Source organism: Centroberyx affinis, unplaced genomic scaffold (genome assembly GCF_046629955.1).
Source record: "Centroberyx affinis isolate AG114_WGS23_722 - 3 ecotype Tasmania unplaced genomic scaffold, CSIRO-AGI_Caff_v1 ptg002805l_1, whole genome shotgun sequence".
NCBI classification, from domain to species: Eukaryota; Metazoa; Chordata; class Actinopteri; order Beryciformes; family Berycidae; genus Centroberyx; species Centroberyx affinis.
The window spans coordinates 58,247-77,906 of NW_027280951.1; the positions used below are offsets into that span (position 1 = coordinate 58,247).

At 39.6% G+C, this 19,660-nt stretch overlaps 1 protein-coding gene across 1 annotated transcript in view; it reads right to left on the reverse strand.

Moving 5' to 3' along the window:
* Positions 1–19,660, reverse strand: part of LOC139657980 (neuronal membrane glycoprotein M6-a-like) — a 44,290-nt gene that overhangs the window by 24,272 nt on the left and 358 nt on the right. The window lies entirely within an intron of this gene.

Genomic DNA, 19,660 nt, shown 5'->3' on the forward strand with positions numbered 1-19,660 from the left:
CCACACACACAGCTTTGAATGGACCTCAAGACATAAAACACTAAAGTGGAGAATATGGGACCTTTAATTTAATTATTCATTTAAAGTTTATGTTATTGGCAAAATAATTCTTCATTTAAAGGCAATAATGTATCCCAGAGATTCTCCTACCATTGAATAGGTGGGGTGGGTCACTCACACTGTCTTCAAGAGCTGCTAACCCTAAAAGAAGTTCTGGGTTTCAATGGAGAGTTTTAGTCTCACAGTGATCTAAACGTTGTTTCAGAATTCATTCATTTTTGGCATGAAAATGGTATATTACAATATTTACAGATATTGAATATCAATCAAATCAATGGCTGTGTTAAGGCCTTGATCCAAAAATATCTCAAGTCAGATGTACAGTATGAACACAGCATTTTGGAAATGTACAGAGGAACAAGACCATGTAAGGCTTTATAACAAACAGCAAGGTTTTAATTCAGTTCTGAAGCTGACAAGGAGCCAGCGCACAGATGCCAGGACAAGAGTAGTGTGCTCCCTCTTTTTGGATGCAGTTAAAAACCTAGCTGCAGCATTCTGTACTAACTGTAGGCGGGAGAGAGAGGAGTAAAGTGATGCCAATGTACAAAGAGTTACAATAATCAAGATGGGAGGATATAAAAGCATGTATAACTCTCTCTAGGACTAAAAAAACACAAAAAGGGTCTGATCTTAGATATGATTCTTAGTTGGTAGAAGCTGAAGTTTATCTGCCTGTCAAATTTCAAGGCCTGGTCAAAAATGACACCAAGATTTTTGATATGGGTTTTAACATAGAAGGACAGATGGCGTATGAGGACAATGGACAGCATTTAATATATATCTTATGCTGCTCTGATTATTTGACTTTAAAGGAATAGTTCACCCAAAAATGAAAATTCTGTCATCATCTACTCACCCTCATGCCAGTTGAAACACAGGTGAAGTTTGTCCATATAACACACAGGGAGGCTGCAGCACAACTCCATAGCAGCCTTCTCCAAAACAACTGAAGTCAGTGGGGACCAGTTCTTCAGAGTTCCAAAAAGACCTACAGTATATTTACACCATCATTTAGTGCAAATCTTAACTACAGCTGATTGATTTGCAACAAATAATGGTGTATAGGTCTTTCTATTCACAGTGTGATTGTTTGGCTGTTTTTCTTTTGGAACTCTAAAGAACAGGTCCCCATTGACTTCAGTTGTTTTGGAGAAGGCTGCTACCAAGTTGTGCTGCAGCCTCCCTGTGTGTTATATGGACTAACAAATTTCACCTGTGTTTCATTTGGCATGAGGGTGAGTAGATGATGACATAATTTTCATTTTTGGGTGAACTATTCCTTTACCAGCAGGTACAGTTGAGTGTTGTCAGCGTAACAGTAGAATGAGATGTTGTGTTTCTTGATGATTTTGCCCAGTGGGAGCATATAAATACAGAATCGGTACTGCATGGCCTTCAAAAATCCATATCAATTGAATCATACTTACTAAGTTTCATTTTTTCACGCCAATAATGGCGTGAAATAATAAAGTGCAAATGTCCATATGTAACATCACTGACAGGCTGCTAGACTATGTGTGTGTGTGTGTGTGTGTGTGTGTGTGTGCGTGTGAGCTCATTGTGCTCTATCTGGCTGTGGTTCTGTTGTGACAACTCTATTCCACCACAATTTGGCTAACACACACACACACACACACACACACACACATTCAGTGCTGGTGCTCATTAGCCAGTAATTTGGGCAGCACTATCTAGCCTGATTGTATTACAGACAACATAGCTGTGTGTGCATCTCAATAGTCTGGCTGTGTGTGTGTGTATGTGTGTCTTGGCTCAGAGAGAGGATGACTGAGGTCTCTCTCTCTCTCTCTCACACACACACACACACACACACACAGACAGACAGTGGCCTGAAGATGCACTCAGGTTCAAAGCCCTATTCTAATGGATAATGACAAGTTCAGCCCCATTGTACCATTCAGAATGAGATGCAGCTCAGCACAGTGTAATGTACTCTGTATATAAATATACTGTAGAAGCTGGAAAACGTCATCGGCAGGTGAACTTCAGTTCAGGTTTTGATGATTTGAAACAGGGTGACAACGGTCAATGTTTTTTAAAGGTTAAAGCAGATTTACAGCAGGTCCTTGTTTCCATAAAAGTCTTAGGCGAATATCTTTTGCACACACACACACACACACACAGCTAATGGTGGTAGCCCCTGCTGGCCTAGCCTCCTAAAATGATTCTCCCAGCTGTCAATCAAATTGCCTGATCATCCACAAATCCCTCCTTCCTCCTGCATCCCTCTGTCTCTCTGTGGTGTTTTTCAGAGCTCACAGTCAGATAGTGAGAGATGTGTGTGTCGATGCAGATCAATACACAGATTCATAAATCAAACAAATAAGTACTGCTCTTACCCTTTTCATGTTCATATAAGCCTCTGAAACTCATAAGCATTTCACTGTCCTTGTAGACACAACGCTGACTTGTGATCAGGCAATCGTTAAAGCCTATGGGACCTATACACTCTCTCACTCTCTCTCTCTATTTAAATAATGACATTATGTCTAAATAAATTAAGTAGCCTATAAACAGTCCTATGAACAGTCCGACCCATTATGGCTGTGTAACCCACCCACAGAATCTGTGGTGCGTGGTGGTTATGAATATGCTATGACACCTTTTCTATTTCTATTCTAATTCAGACATACACACACACATAGCACATTTAAATCATATTATTATTTGAATATAGCAATTCTTTTTGGGCAGTTGATCAATGCTTTACGGCAATATCCCCTAGGTCAGTGATTCTCAACCTTTTTCATATCAAGGACCCCTAATTTAGTCCACATTAGGGCACATGAGGTTTTGTCTCTCAGACCCAAATCTAAGAATATATTTATTGTTAGATATGATTTTGTCCAGAATTCCATGACTATCTGTATTGGAGGTAGAGAGATAACAGAGAAACTATGATCAAAACAGTCATACTTCTACATTCTCTAGTTGTGTTCACTTCTTGTAAATGAAATAATGGTGAAGTTTAACAATTCATCACTTTGCTGGGGACCCCCTGGAACCCCCTCAAGGACCCCTGGTGGTCCCCGGACCCCACGTTGAGAACCACTGCCCTAGGTCAGTGTTCCCCAAACCAGTCCTCGAGGACTGCCTGTCCTGCAAGTTTTTGCGTCCAGCTCTACTCCTGCACACCTGATCCCATTAAGAGCTTTCGATCAACGTTTCGATCAGCGTTTATTTGTACAGCACGTTTTTGTACACCATAGTGCAATGAAAAGTGCTTCACAGACAATAAAAAACTATGGCGGCTGTGGGGTGCAAATGCACTACAAGGGCCCAAAACAATTGCATGAAGAGAAATACGCTGCAACTTCAGGAACAATGCAAATTCAAAAACACATACAAAAATCCAAAGCAAATACAACAATAGAAATATACTGCAAACTGAAAAAAATCCTTCCTTCAACTTTATTCCTGCGACTTTATTATGTTAGCACTTAAGCAAAATTCTTATATCATTTGCTCTCCTAGTCAGCTTAAGCTTCACTGAAACCCCCTTGTCACACACAAAGACCAACTTCACTAGATTGTGTACACATTGACCTATACAGACAAACATACACAGACCGATACTGCGAAATCTGCGGTTAGCAGCTCTTTAAGGCAGGGTGACCCCACCCCACCTATTCAAAGGCAGGGAAACTAGGCCCTTAAATGAGGAATTAATTTACAAAAACATAATTGAGCAGTTAAATTAATAAATACAATGGCCAGAGGGAATAAAATGTCATGTCAGCTATTCCAGACTGTTTTTATGTAGCTGTAGTCAGGAAGGAACCTCCTTCATATCAGAGGTAGACATCATGACTGGATGATATTTAGTAAAAGGACAATATCAGCCCAATATATTGGCAAACCCATACATTAGTCTAACCCAACCACACCCATTTGTCACAGCTAGTTTGCAATCTATATTTAGTGAGCTTGTAATTTTAAGGTTCTAGCTCCACATATTCATGATCGTGATCAATGACCAGTGTTACTTTATGTGTCTGTAGTGTTATTTTTCTATTTATTTAAAGAATCATAAAGTACATAACAGTCTATAACTAGTCCCAGTGCTATATAACAATATGTCTGCTCATCACCTTGCTGAACAGGCTCCACCTCTGTTAGCTACTGTGTGTAAACCTGTGTTTAAAAACCAGGACTTGTACACTCATTATTCCAGTTAAAATCTGGTCATTTTCTAGTAGCAGCTGCCTCAGCCTTGCCATTCTTGTCTTCCAGGATACATATCAATAATACTTTTCATTAACTTCAACATAAACTCGCATTTGACATACAGTAGCATGAAATGACTGATCCTGTCTTGTAAGGCTTGTTATTCATTCATTATTAAAAACACAATTTATTTGAACACAGGTAATAATTGAAAATGACACCTATACTACTGACTTAGTCACAGTAGGTATATCACTTGGAAATCGACATCCAAATTCCATTTAAACATCAGCATAAATAGTTCTGTAATGATCTTAATCAATAGTGACTATAGTGCTGAATTTATTACACTAGATCAGACCAGGCAGCGAGAGTGCATGTGTGTGTGTGATCCAGTACAATCCAGTCTAAATGGCAGGACAGCTGTAGATGGAAGGACTTGTGATATTCAACACTTCTGTAGAGAATACTGCTAGTCCAAACCACATCAACAGATACAGAATAAGGAAGGATTCTAAAGGTCCATTTACATCTAGAATGTTGACAATAAAGATAACTACAACTATAAAAAACATTTCAATTATTTCAAGTAACTACAATGTCTGCATTCCTACTACAACGATAACTAGAAAAACATCCAAAACAATACCTACATACCTACCTAACAATATTTTAAGTTTGAGTACAGAGCGATTTCTTGGATGCTGAGACAGTGATTTCAGACAGTGAATTCTTGAGCAACAATGTATTATTACAGTTTAAACGCATCTTAGTTAATATATATAGTTATGATTGATGGAATGGGCCTTAATTATGATAGGAAACATTTATTAAAAAAACAAGCAAGCTTGGGAGGAGAACACATTTGGTTGCTCTGGTCCTAGGAGAACCACTGCCCAATGTAGGAAATGTTTCAGTGATATTAGGTGAAGAACCAAACTGAAGTTGGTAGCGAACAGTTTGGCTATGGGAGGGTACGCATACAAACAGTTCTACAGTATGTTGGATGACTATCATTCGCACCATAGACATGTGTATATAGTTAGAATGAAAAATGTATCTTATTTTTTCCTGCTTGAGGGGATTACATCAAAGTCAAACTGGCCAATATATCTAAAAAAAACGGTTGCTAATAGGGTCTGCACGTATCTTTTGGTAAAGTCACAACAAAATAGCATAGAACATGTCTGTGCTTTGTACCATGTGCTTTTGACCGGGTCAGAGAAGGCAGGCAATGCACGCGCAAATCACCGACTACTAGCAGTTAAATGATAAACAGCAATATAAGGTATTAAAAAACATGACAGATTTCTTCAATCATTGTGAATTTACTGGATGGAATTCTTGGAATGTGCTTTTACACACGCACTCATCTCACATTTCTTCTTATACCGTGCAATGTTGTATAGTATAAAATAATGGAAATAATCAGTATGGCTGATCGAGATTTTCTTAATTGCAAATATGGATACATAATACGCTCACACACCCATCTTTCTTCTCCTCTCCTCTTATTATTATAACCTCGACAGACCTTTCTCTGCACAGACATTTAGGCTAGCTGTATACAATACAACACAGCCAGTCTCTACACTTAGTATCTATACGGCTATACTACACTAGCAAGTCCCTACACTGTACGACTCTATTACATTAGCAAGTCCCTACACTATACGACCCTACAACACTAGCAAGTCCCTACACTTAGCATCTATACGACTATACTACACTAGTACATTCCTGCACTTCGCATAGGACTATACTACACTAGCACTAGCAAGTCCCTATACTATACGACTCTACTACATTAGCAAGTCCCTGCACTATACGACTCTAAGTCATTAGCAAGTCCCTATACTTAGCATCTATACGACTATATTAGCAAGTCCCTACACTATACGACTCTACTACATTAGCAAGTCCCTACATTATATGACTATAATACACTAGCAAGTCCCTACACTTAGCATCTATATGACTATACTACACTAGTTAGTGTGCCTGCTTTGCAAGGCAAAGGAGCACACTCTTAATATTGCTCATACTTATTATTATTAGTGTGCCTGCTTTGCAAAGCAAAGGAGCACATTCTTATTATTGCTCATACTTATTATTATTTTTATTTTTCTTTTTATTATTCTTCCTTGCAAAACTTCGGCGCGTAACTAGTCTCGCAGCGTAGCCGCGACACCCCTCAAAATACATCGAAACGTGCGCCTTGATCGGGAATCAAGTGCTATGACTTTTCTTAGAGATTGTACGTAAAGTTTTCGCACGAAGTGCGAAAACGTGCGATTTTCGGCCCATTGAAATGAATGGAGAATCGGAAAAAAAATCGCAGAAATTCATCAAATCGGCCCCTCTTTGGAGCCACGCCACTTGGTCATACTTTGTCGCAGAAACATGATTAAAAGTTTACACGGGTCACAAGACTTTGAACTCTGTTGGTCTAAAGACACTTTTCAATAGCTACTACGGTTTTTACGCAATCGCAGATTACGTTTTATACGACTTTTGGACAGTTTCAGATTTTATAATGGGTGTGTATTGCGCGGAATGTTCAGACCTAGAGCACGTGACGTCGTCACACACTCTAGCTCCACGCCTTCAAGTTTGATCAGAAATCTTCCAAACATTATCATCTTAGTCCCACAGCTTCCACTCTACAAGGACAATTTATATACCAAATTGTAGGCATTTTTGTCCTCTCTCACCCAATGTTACTTCCATTGAAATAGGACCCACGGTTTTTGAATAAATCGCCCAAACGTGCAGGGAGTGCCGTCCGACACTCCCATCCGCTTCCATGTAATTTGACCGCTCAAACCCAGAGTGAGAAGAAGAAAAGGAGGTGATTTATATTTTATCACAGCTCCTTTTTTAAAAATCATACAGACACATGTCATACATCAGTGTCGCCGGTGAAGTCTTGGGACGCTCAAAGTGAAAAAACATTTTCGATGTGAGCTTTACTTTTCGAGATACAGGGATTTGTTCGGGGACAGTCTTGGCTTATTGTGAGTGCTAATGAAACATTAGTTCAAAGTTTCCCGCCACAGGGGGGCCTGTATCCATAGCAACTAGGGACTCGGTCTCTGGGCAGAAATTGTCACACCTGCCCGTGATTGGCTAGGTCGACAGTTAATACTGTTTAATACTGTCATACTGTTTGTGTCTGTGTGTGTGCGAGGGATGGAGATGCGCACCAAGCAGCAGGCACACTCAAAATTTCCTGAAATTTTCTAGTTATTTTTCTTTTTCTTTTTATTCTTCCTTGCAAAACTTCGGCGCGTAACTAGTCTCGCAGCGTAGCCGCGACACCCCTCAAAATACATCAAAACGTGCGCCTTGAACGGGAATCAAGTGCTATGACTTTTCTTAGAGATTGTACGTAAAGTTTTCGCACGAAGTGCGAAAACGTGCGATTTTCGGCCCATTGAAATGAATGGAGAATCGGAAAAAAAAACGCACAAATTCATCAAATCGGCCCCTCTTTGGAGCCACGCCACTCGGTCATACTTTGTCGCAGAAACATGATTAAAAGTTTACACGGGTCACAAGACTTTGAACTCTGTTGGTCTAAAGACACTTTTCAATAGCTACTACGGTTTTTACGCAATCGCAGATTACGTTTTATACGACTTTTGGACAGTTTCAGATTTTATAATGGGTGTGTATTGCGCGGAATGTTCAGACCTAGAGCACGTGATGTCGTCACACACTCTAGCTCCACGCCTTCAAGTTTGATCAGAAATCCTCCAAACATTATCATCTTAGTCCCACAGCTTCCACTCTACAAGCAAGATTTATACACCAAATTGTAGGCATTTTTGTCCTCTCTCACCCAATGTTACTTCCATTGAAATAGGACCCACGGTTTTTGAATAAATCGCCCAAAAGGGCAGGGAGTGCTTTCCGACACTCCCATCCGCTTCCATGTAATTTGACCGCTCAAACCCAGAGAGAGAAGAAGAAAAGAAGGTGATTTATATTTTATCACAGCTCCTTTTTTAAAAATCATACAGACACATGTCATACATCAGTGTCGCCAGTGAAGTCTTGGGACGCTCAAAGTGAAAAAACATTTTCGATGCGAGCTTTACTTTTCGAGATACAGGGATTTGTTCGGGGACAGTCTTGGCTTATTGTGAGTGCTAATGAAACATTAGTTCAAAGTTTCCCGCCACAGGGGGGCCTGTATCCATAGCAACTAGTGACTCGGTCTCTGGGCAGAAATTGTCACACCTGCCCGTGATTGGCTAGGTCGACAGTTAATACTGTTTAATACTGTTTAATACTGTCATACTGTTTGTGTTTGTGTGTGTGCGAGGGATGGAGATGCGCACCAAGCGGCAGGCACACTCAAAATTTCCTGAAATTTTCTAGTATGTTCCTACACTTCGCATCTATATGACTGTACTACACTAGCAAGTCCCTACACTATACGACTCTACTACATTAGCAAGTCCCTACACTTAGCACCTATACGACTGTACTACACTAGCAAGTCCCTGTACTTAGCACCTATACGACTGTACTACACTAGCAAGTCCCTGCACTTAGCACCTATACGACTGTACTACACTAGCAAGTCCCTACATTATACGACTATAATACATTAGCAAGTCCCTACACTTAGCATCTATACGACTATACTACACTAGCAAGTCCCTATATTATACGACTATAATACACTAGCAAGTCCCTACACTTAGCATCTATACGACTATACTACACTAGTACGTTCCTACACTTCACATCTATATGACTATACACTAGCAATTCCCTACACTATACGACTCTACTACATTAGCAAGTCCCTACACTATATGACTCTACTAAGCTAGTCCCTTCACTTAGCAACTATACGACTATACTACAGTAGCAAGTCCCTACATTATATGACTATAATACACTAGCAAGTCCCTACACTTAGCAACTGTACAGCTATACTACACTAGTACGTCCCTACACTTCGCATCTATTTGACTGTACTACACTAGGAAGTCCCAACACACATCTATACAACACTACCCTGTAGCTACCCTTTTTTTTTTAAGTGCAGTATCTATACTACTACTACTATAACAATTATACCACACTACCCTGTACCTATCTATACAACTATACTACATTACCCTGTAGCTACACTAATGGCTCAGTGACAACAGGCACGTTTCTGTTCCGTCTGTTTGTGTTGGAAGGGTCAGACTGGAGATACGCATGGCTTCTGTTTTTGTTGGACAACGCAGCGATCTGTCGCATATTTCAGCCATATAAATAACATAGCATCAGCTAACAGTAAGCTTAATTATGTAAGACTTAGATAGAACAGTGCATGTCTAACCATATACTATGCCATCATATAAAAATACATTTTGATTCCTGTTATGGACATTTGGGGAAGTGAGGCAAAAATAGTATTTTCTGACAAAGCCAGAAGGTGTAAAGAGAAAATTCAAAAATTAAATAGCTCACAAGTTTTTAAGGAATCCCAGATGTAGAGCATGATAACATATTTCTATTGTACAAAATACTGCCAAATGGCAGGATGGCTCTTTTTGACCCCTCTTATGCATTAATACAAAAACAAAATGTATACTCTATATATTGAGTTACAGCCCCTTTTGCACAATCCACATCTCAATTGTCCTAAAGCTTAAAAATGCTTGAACTTGTCTGCTTCTCTTTATCTACATGTCCTCCTTTGTGATTGATATTGATTTAATAAGGGAAATAAATAAGGGATAATTGGATTTTACTGGATTCACCTCATTAGTGTCCCAAATAATTTGTACATTAAGTGTATGTACAGTGTATATGCAGTGTACATGCATTCAAATTAGAGCATTTAAGCTTTGAGTAGTAAATGTAGTGAATGACTATCAGATATAAATGTGATTTGTTATGTTTGATTTGGTTGACTTCAATTTCGTTGACTTTCAGTATCGTTAACCCATCCTCACCTCTCCTTCCACTCTTCCATTTCTTCTCTTCTTCTCTCCACTTCCCTCTCCTCTCAGTTACAGTTGTAATTTAAAGTTTAGTCATTGAGCTTAGGCTCTCATCCAGAGTGACGTACAATCAGTACGACAAAAGAAGTCAGCATTCAAATAGGCATCTTAGTAGTAATGACAGTACTGGTAATTAAATCAAAAAGTAGAATAAAAGTACTTTTTTCCCCACCTCTCCTCTCTATCTATCTATCTCTATCTCTAAAGGTTTGTCTCTCCTTGGTGTGTTTACTATTTTTCCACTTGCCAGCATGATGTGATAATGTGCCCAGCATTCACACTGTGAGCAACATGATCAACAAGTCACCGGAAGCCCATTCATTTCCTATAGAGCTGAGCAAGCAGGGAAACTCAGCTGATCTGTGGATGGTCCAAAGCTTTTCAGCTGTGAAAGCTTGGCCATAGCTGAACTTTTCACAATTATCTGTTAACAGCCAATCAGATTTCTGTGCTCCCTTGTTTCCCTACCAATGTGATTTCATTTCATACTAGTTACACTGGCAAGTGCAAAATTGATTACTACTGCTATTCAAAGCAAACGTCTCATTTTAAAGATAAACATTTCAAAAATGATACTTGGAGAATGGTTGCATACATCGTTGTGGTGTTTTTCTATTTAATCCTAATAAGCGCATGCTAACTAACTTGCATTGTAACTGGGCTTAAAGGATTCCTCATTTTCCAGATTTGCACCCCTCCCTTATGAAATTGCTGTTGTATTCATTCATTTTTTACCTTTAGATAGAATATATACGGCAGTGTATTGCTGCCACAGTGAATAAAATAAATCGGCTCAGTTCCGTTATAATGAGACATGTTGGTATCTCGTTACAACTACATTAGATGGTATGTCATTACAACAAGAAAAATTGCCGGTCGGCGGTGGACTGCCCATGAACTGGCCCACCAGAATGGACTGAGGCATCACCAGCCCCATGCATTTTAAAATTCTTCTTAGTGTACACACGCTTATCAAAAAAAAACATGCAATGTGATCAATAATAGCAGAATCTCGCCATGTCTCAACCCAAGCATGAAATAAAAACGTAATCATATTGTGTCAACGCAGCACTGTCAATTTCTCCGATGTTCATACGCTGTTTTCTCATTAAGCTATAACTTTCTAACAAACTAACTAACTAATTGGTCCATCCTCATTTTGCATTTCTATTCTTGGTTTACACTAAAATTAGTTATTTAAAAATAAAAGTAGATCCGGTCTCCCAAACAGGAACTATCTCTCCTAAATTGTATCCCTCCGCTATGTTCTCTTTTATTAATAAAAATGCTATTTGGCGAAATTATGTTGTAAAACACCGGACCGAACTAGGGCGTAACCACACATTCTTTGGGCGGGTTGTGTCCCCCCCAGTACTGAGAAAATACCAATCTGTCCCCCCCCCAATATACAGTAGAAAATATGTTAAATATGTCCTCCTCATATGAACCCTGTCAATGGATCTGTCTCTTGTTATTTTCAATTTATTTCCGTTTGTTAAGGAAAACATAAGATGATATCTGGTCACAATGCAGGCAGCACAGAGAGACAGGGAGCATAACTCTAATTGGTAGGTGTGTTTAAAGTCAGTAAACAGTAAGCAACTGACCAAAACAAAACAAAGTGGAGGGGCAGCCACTATCTTGGAGAAATCACAGACTATTCCTTTAAATGTGAATTCAAATGGTCAATGTAGTCCTCAAAACTATGTTCTAAATGTGCAAATTTTCATATATAAATATCATAGAATTGTGGGAAATGCACTTTCAAAAATAAAAAGATTCTGGGGGAGGGCTCTCATTTGGACCCCCCAGTGTCTATACCATGGTTACGCCCTTGGGACCAAAGGTCCATTGAAAATCACAGCAGCGGGATCTGTTGTTGAATATGTTCACAAACTTGTTACATGTATGTTTTCTGGCTATTTTCGTGACCTCATTCAAATGAATGGGAAGTAAGAATCCGAGCTGCATCCAATCGTGGTGATTAGTTTAGTTATGGTTTTCATGGCGGTCAAGTGCCAAATAACACCTATGTTAAAACTATGGAATATTGCTTTAACGGCTTGAAGGAACCATAAAGGACATTGGTGAGAAGTCATCATGATTAAGTTACTACATGTCTGAAGTTTGGGTTTTATATTGTAAATGACAAGCGATATCATGAATGGGATTGAACACCAGTCTCATTGTAGTTAATTGTGCGATAATGGCGCGTAAACATCCAGGTCGACAAATGCATTGTGTGCTTTTGTTTGTAAGTGTTCAGCTTGGTTACCTCTTCATTCCCCCTTCTTTTTCCTTTTCCTCTACCTCTCTCTCCTCCCTCTCCCCACTACTGCCTTCTCCTCTCCTCTCCTCTCATCTTACAGTCTGTGGGCCTGGTAAGTACATTTGTATTGATGTATTCCTCTTTCCATTAAGTTCCTTTCTATTAGCGGTCACAATAATGAAATGGATATAGGGCAAATACACAAGGTGCACTTCCAGAGGTGTGTCTCCTGTCAATTTTCCCATTGTCTCTCATAGGAAAATTGAGACACAACACGCAATATTACATTACATTTCACAAATATTATAGAGTATTCTCTTGCTGATTATAATATATATAATCAATACTTTATAAAAAAAAAACAAAAAAAAACCTTAGGAGCTGATCTCATATGTCATTCCTAAACCAACCACCCATGTTTTCTGAATCCATCCTAAACCATAAAATCTGATTTATGTGTACTGAATGGTTAGGATATCATTATTATCATTATTATAGAGTACAATTGTGATGGGAAGAGTTGTTCAAGAACAATAACTACAACCTATATATCTAAAGTAAACATACAATAGAAAATGTGTACAGCCCAAAATGAAACGTGTGTATGTTTTTTCACTAGATTTTTCTTTTATTTGATTTCCATGCCTTTACTTACACGTGGCATTTTTACTAAAATAAATGTCTGTTTTGCCACCAAAGAAAAGAGCGCCACTACAGAAACTTCATCAACAGACTAAAACAGGAATAAAAACTATAATTGAAGAAAACCCAACAGAAAATCCAAGGAAATATGAAAAAAAATTGAAAAGAGAGATCAATCTCTATTTCTCTCAGCATCACTCTCCTTCTCCCTCCCATACTGACAAATTCACTATACTTAGACATATTAACTAGAAATGAAAATGGATGTGCAAAATAACAGCAGTATTAGCAGAACAGAAATATATTTGTGCATTATGGAGAAAGTGGAGATTATAAAATAACAAAAATACTATAATATCTATATATGTAATATAGAACAATGAGAGGAGTATGGGAGTCTGAGAAAGACAATAAGTGGAAGATTTCAGCATACAACTTTGATTGTTGGCAATTCTGTTTTCTGTCTTCCAATTCAGTTCTCTGAATATTTCTCTCTCACACACTCATTCTGTCTCTCTCTCCAGTCAATTCTCTCTCTCTTTTCGCCGTCTCTTTCTGTCTCTCTCTCACTCCGGTTCTCTTCTTTCCCACCATTTCTAACAGTCTCTCTGTCTCACTGGCTTTCTCTCTCCGCCCTGTCTAATGGATTCACATGTTCCTCCATCTTTTCCTCTCTCTTATCCCACCACCTTTCATCACAGCATGAACACACACACACACACACACATACAGCCCTGTGTTTTTTTTTTTCCTGGATACTGGGTACATCCCGTGTATTTAAAGGGGAGGGAGGAGAGGGAGAGGAAGTCAAGCAACAGACAGGAAAAAATGGGGGTTGGAAAGAGAAAGCGATGAAGATGGGTATAAAGAATGGATAGAAAGGTGAGATGCAAACTAGATGAATGGATGAATAGAAGGTGGCGGTGGGGTGGGGTAGCTGGGAAAATAGCTGTCTGGTTGGAACGAGAAAGCATCTGTTTGCTTGAAATGTGTCATGTCTCCCCATTCCGCTTTCTGATTGGCTAAAGCGGTTTCCCTCCAGAAAAAAAACCTGAATCCACCTATCACACGACAGAACACAATGCCATCGCCTTGTTTCCATAGATACAGTCTTAAAATGCCAATAATCACTGATTATTCGTCAAAAAAAAAAAACTTTAATTATCTTATATGTTTTTGTGTCTGTGTAAGCGGTGCCAACTGATGTTATTTAAGACTGAAGGTATGATGCAGATTAGGTCCATTCCAGAAAATGGACACGCCCATTTTCACTGCCACTGAGAACAACAACAATGATGATATGGGATGTTGCAATAAAAATACATAAAAATATCACAACAGACAGACAGACAAGGGAGACATGGAAGGTGGGTTACATGGAAGGACATGTAACATTAACAACATGCATTTTTGTCATTGCCCCCCCCCCCCCCCCACCAAAAAAAAAAAAAAGATGGAGGGAGAGAAATGGTAAAACAGAGGGATATAGGGAGGGAGAGATCCTGAATGATAGAGACGGAGGTGAGAGGGAAAAGAGAGAGCGATGGAAAAAAAAAAAGAGAAAAAGACCAATAGACAAATCCCAATTTTAAAATGTAACGACGTGTAACGATGACCGCATTGTTGTCGTTGACGGAAAAATTACAAAAAAAAAAAAAAAAAAAAAAAACGAAAGGGAGAGGGCGGGCGATCGAGAGGTGTGAGGGGGGAAATGGAAAGGAGAAAGGAGAGAGAGAGAGAGGAGACAGAGCGGAGAAAAGAGAGAAAAGGGAGGGAAGACACGCGGAGAGGAAAAGGCGCTCGGACAAGCGTGAAGCGACAACAATGGAGGCTAACAAAGGAAAGCCCAATGGAGGCATCAATCACCGGCTCCACTCATGCCTCCCTCCCCTCCCCTCCCTCTCTGATATTCAGTCTTCATTTCAAGGTTTTGCCCCCCCCCCCCTCCTTCCCTTACCCTCTTTTCCCTCCACTCCCCCCCCCCCTCTCCTTCCCTCCTGCCACTCCCACCTCCTCCGTTCATCCCGTCTATCCATCCATCCTCCAAAACAACACTGACCGTCCGATGTGTGTCATCCCCTCTCATCCTCAACCCAAACAATCTGCTTATTTTATCCGTCCGTCCATCCCTCCGTCCGTTGGACCATAACACAAAATGTAGCAGCGCAATCCGTGCTGTTATCACAAGCAGACAATATGGATGGCATGATTAAAATTCAGAACCGACAGTCTCCTTTTTTTTAACGGGCAGGAAAATTGTGTCAATGGATAGATTTGGGTCTAGAAAATTTGCAAAATTTCAATTTATAGACTGATCTTTGCCTTGCTGTCTCTACAGCATATGTATGGTGTCTTCTTTCTCTCTGCCTACAACACACACAAAGGAATCCTCAGATACACCGAGGGATAGATGAACAGAATAATGACAGAATGGACCAACTGGTGAAAGATAAAGATGAACAGATTGCACTCTCGTCCTACCTTTCTGGCTCTGCGATTCATCCATGTTTTCCTCCATTGTAGCAGGTTAAAGTCCCTTTGTCTCTGTGTCGTCTAAAGCTGTTTAAAGCCCCTTGCTAGTGCTCAGCACAGTGTGTGTGTATGTGGGAGGTTGTGTTTTTTTTTTTTTTTTTCACTCCCTGCAGATGATGGAGGCTCAGGGAAGTCCCTCTTTCAATGCTCTGCTCTCTCTCTTTTCACTCTGTCTCTCTCTCTGGGCTTCTCTGTTACCCTATCTCTCTGTCTATCTACAGCTGGGTTTCCATCCAGGTATTTTTTTTTTGGTGAACTAGGATGTATCCAATTAGAAAAGCTGAATGGAAACAGCAAAATGACATAAAATTTCCTAAATATTGCAAGAAAGTTTTTATTTATGTATTTATTTTTTTACATTCGCTTGAAACTGAAAATTTTTTTTGTTTTTCAAATTAATGGATAAATAGCGATGCAAATACAATAAAATAAATAATTAAAATAAAATAAAATAACAAATACAATAAATAAGTCATGTAAATAATTACATAGTATTGATTGGATGCTCTGAAAAAATATATATATATAAAAAAAAATGTCTGTAAAATATCACAACGACCTCCCAGAAACATCATATCCCCTGTCACTCCCATGAATAAGGCACCCGTCATGGCTATATGGCCCACTGGTTAGTAGTAAAATACTGCCAAGTGGGTTTCTTTGTTCTTGTCTAAAGATGAAAGCATAATTACGGGCAACATTAGGTGTCCCTCTTCTGGTTGGCGCTGTGGCAGAAATGGTAAATTGTGGCTTGACATCTTTGTTTTTGTATTAGAAATCATGTTACTTGGGATGTATGTTTTTTTAATTTGTGTTTAATTGTTTCAATTGTTTTATTGAAAACAATTGAGAATGCTGAGAATCCCCTTCCCCCAGTGGAGAACAGGTAAATGAGCTGGGCTGCTTCACCATTTCACCACTTTCAGACACACCCTTAGCTTGCACTTGCCAACAATAGTAACTTGTATACCCCAGATGATATAATCAAGTCAGCAGCACTAATATTTCCATATACGTTCAAAACAACGAATCACTATGGCTTGTATTCAGAGTTTGGATAATGGCACGTATTAGATTTTTCTGGAAAATTGTGCGGGTCGGCATTCAGACTTAAAGCTACACTAAGCGATTTTGCGACCACTAGAGGGTGACAGAAACCGCAACACATTTTGTAAACACACACAGCAAAACTACTGGACGACAGAAGCCCTTAAGGACATCAGCATAAAGGCTAATGGCTAAGCTTTAGAAAAGAGGTGAAAACAACAACACAGCTGGCCCGCGCGTGTGGCTATTTGTTTATATGATTACATCTCACAGAAACGCCTACATAGGACACGTTAGTTTCAGGATTGGTTACAAAGTCAAAGTAATATCCCTCTTAGTTTGAACATGGGGTTATTCGGCTCTTGACCGCCATGAAAACCAGTCCAATCCGAAACCTGCAGTTCCGAAATCCGGTCCCGCAGGCTTATCCACGGGTGGGGTGGGTTAGGGTCGACTGAAGATGACACTGAGAACGGGTCAGGCGGGTGCGGGTCAAATGGGCTACACACACAGTCCACACACAATGTAATTCTAGACTAAATTTCTATAAGTTTTAAATTTAATGTAAATGTAATTAATGGAATAACGGTTGTTCTTTCATGTGTAACCAGGTGGTAAAATAATAATATCTACGGGAAATAAAATCCATGTGGATGAAGTTCTCCGTTGCTGCGATCCGGCTGGGGATGCTTACTTTGGACAGCAGGGGGCGTGGGTTCACCATTTCTTGGAGCAGTATGCCTGCTGAGTGGTCAGGGAACGCTGGGAAAATATAGGAAGTAGAACATGACGCACTACTTTTCGCGGGGGATGGTAGTATTAAAATACTGCTGGAAGCCAAGATTTCTTATAAGCTACTCTCCATAATTGGGGAAAACTAACAGAAAAGAAAATAAAGTCCCCACGAAATAGCATTTGTGTAGATATGTGTGTGTGTCGGATTGGGCGGTCGCGGATTGAAAAAAACCTGACCCGCGCATCACTACTACTCACCAAAATCGGATGCAGCTGGGACTAGTTTGCAGCATTCGGATTTTTACTTCCGATTCATTTGAATGAGGCCACGAAAATAGCCTGAAAACTGACATTGAACACGTTGGTGAACAGATTCAACAACAGATCCTGCTACTGTGATTTTCAATTAACATTTGGTCCAACGTTTTAGAACATAATTTCGCCACATAGCATTTGTATTGATAGAAGACAACATACTATTCAGGAGAGATCATTCCTATTTGGGAGACTGGATCTACTATTATTTTTAAATACAATTTATTTTGTAAAGCAAGAATAAAAATGCAAAATGACAAAGGCCCCAAGATTGCTTTATTGTCTTAGAAGCGGGATCTTTTGTTGAATCTGTTCACCAACGTGTTAAATGTCAGTTTTCAGGCTATTTTCGTGGCCTCATTCAAATTAATGGGAAGTAAAAATCTGAACGCTGCATCCGATCTTGGTAATTAGTTTATATTATGGTTTTCATGGCGGTCAAGTGCTTAATAACCCCCGTGTTAAAACAAACTGGAATATTGCTTTAAGCATTGTCCGTGCACTGAAGCTACCTGAGCAGCCTTGTGTGCGGTGCAGTTTCCCCAAAAAGAGGTGTTCCCTGACATCTCCAGGATTCTGACTTGTAAACTTGGAGAAAAGGTGTCTTAAAGGGTAACTTCAGTATTTTTCAACCTGGACCCTATTTTCCCATCTTTTTGTGTCTAAGTGACTAAAGGGGACAGCAATTTTTGAAATTGGTCCAGTATTGAGCGAGATCGCTTCAGCTGGCAGCTGCGAAACGGGCTGCAATGTAATCCGACGGGGCAAATGTGAACCGTCAATGTACATCCACTAAAAGTGCTTGTTTTTGCCACTGACAGGCTCAGATTGTTATTATGTCTGACAACATTATGGAAAGGACCCTACAGAGAAATGAAATGTTTTTCTTTACCTTTCGCTTGATCTAGTCTGTGTGTAACTTCCTGCAACAACTCAACTCTTGTGAGACTTGAGCAAGACTTGGTTACACATAGAAAATTGACGGTTCACGTACATTGACGGTTCACATTTGCCCTGTCGGATTACATTGCAGCCCGTTTCGCGGGTTCAATACTGGACCAATTTCAAAAGTTGCTGTCCTCTTTAGTCACTTAGACACAAAAGTTACCCTTTAAGTAAAACTGACACAGTGTGTTTTTCATTAGACTTGCATTAAATACCCAAGCTTAACAGCTTGGTTTTATTTAGCTTATTTTATTCAATATAGGCAACCTCTTAGGCCTCAAGCACAAAATGTAGTTCATACAAAATACACATAGTATATACCAACAAAAGCAAACACACAAGTGATCAAACATGTCATGAAGAGGCATGTGCAAGGAAGACCAAAGAAACCCCAAGGGGCTTATGGAGGGTCTCCCTGTGCTAAGGTTGTTTTCATATTAGGTACTATTGCTTTATACCGTGCCTGAGTACGATTGCCCGCTGTCTCCACTCCCCCGCCGCTCAGCTTTCACATTAGTAATGTTGTTCCGTACCCGACTACACTTATGTATCTACACACTCCGATACAGTAGGTGGCGGTATGCACCTAGTTTATTGGGTTGGTTTGCGATCCACCAATAAACACAAAGAAGAAGAAGAGTACACCTGCGTAATCAACTACGCAACATTTGCACTCTGATATTGCAGCCTCGTTTTCTTTAGTTTGTCACGGCATTGTTCTGTTGTTCTATTGTACCCACGCGCATGTAAATACTCTCGAATTACTCCATAAATCTCAGCATTTTTGTGTGTAATGTCCAGTTGTGATTGTATGTTTTCGTCTGCCCAAATTTCAAGTAAGCATTTTATTTCTTCAGTAGACCAGAGAGATCCTTTTCGCGGTCATTTTCGCGGTCATGTTTTGAACGGG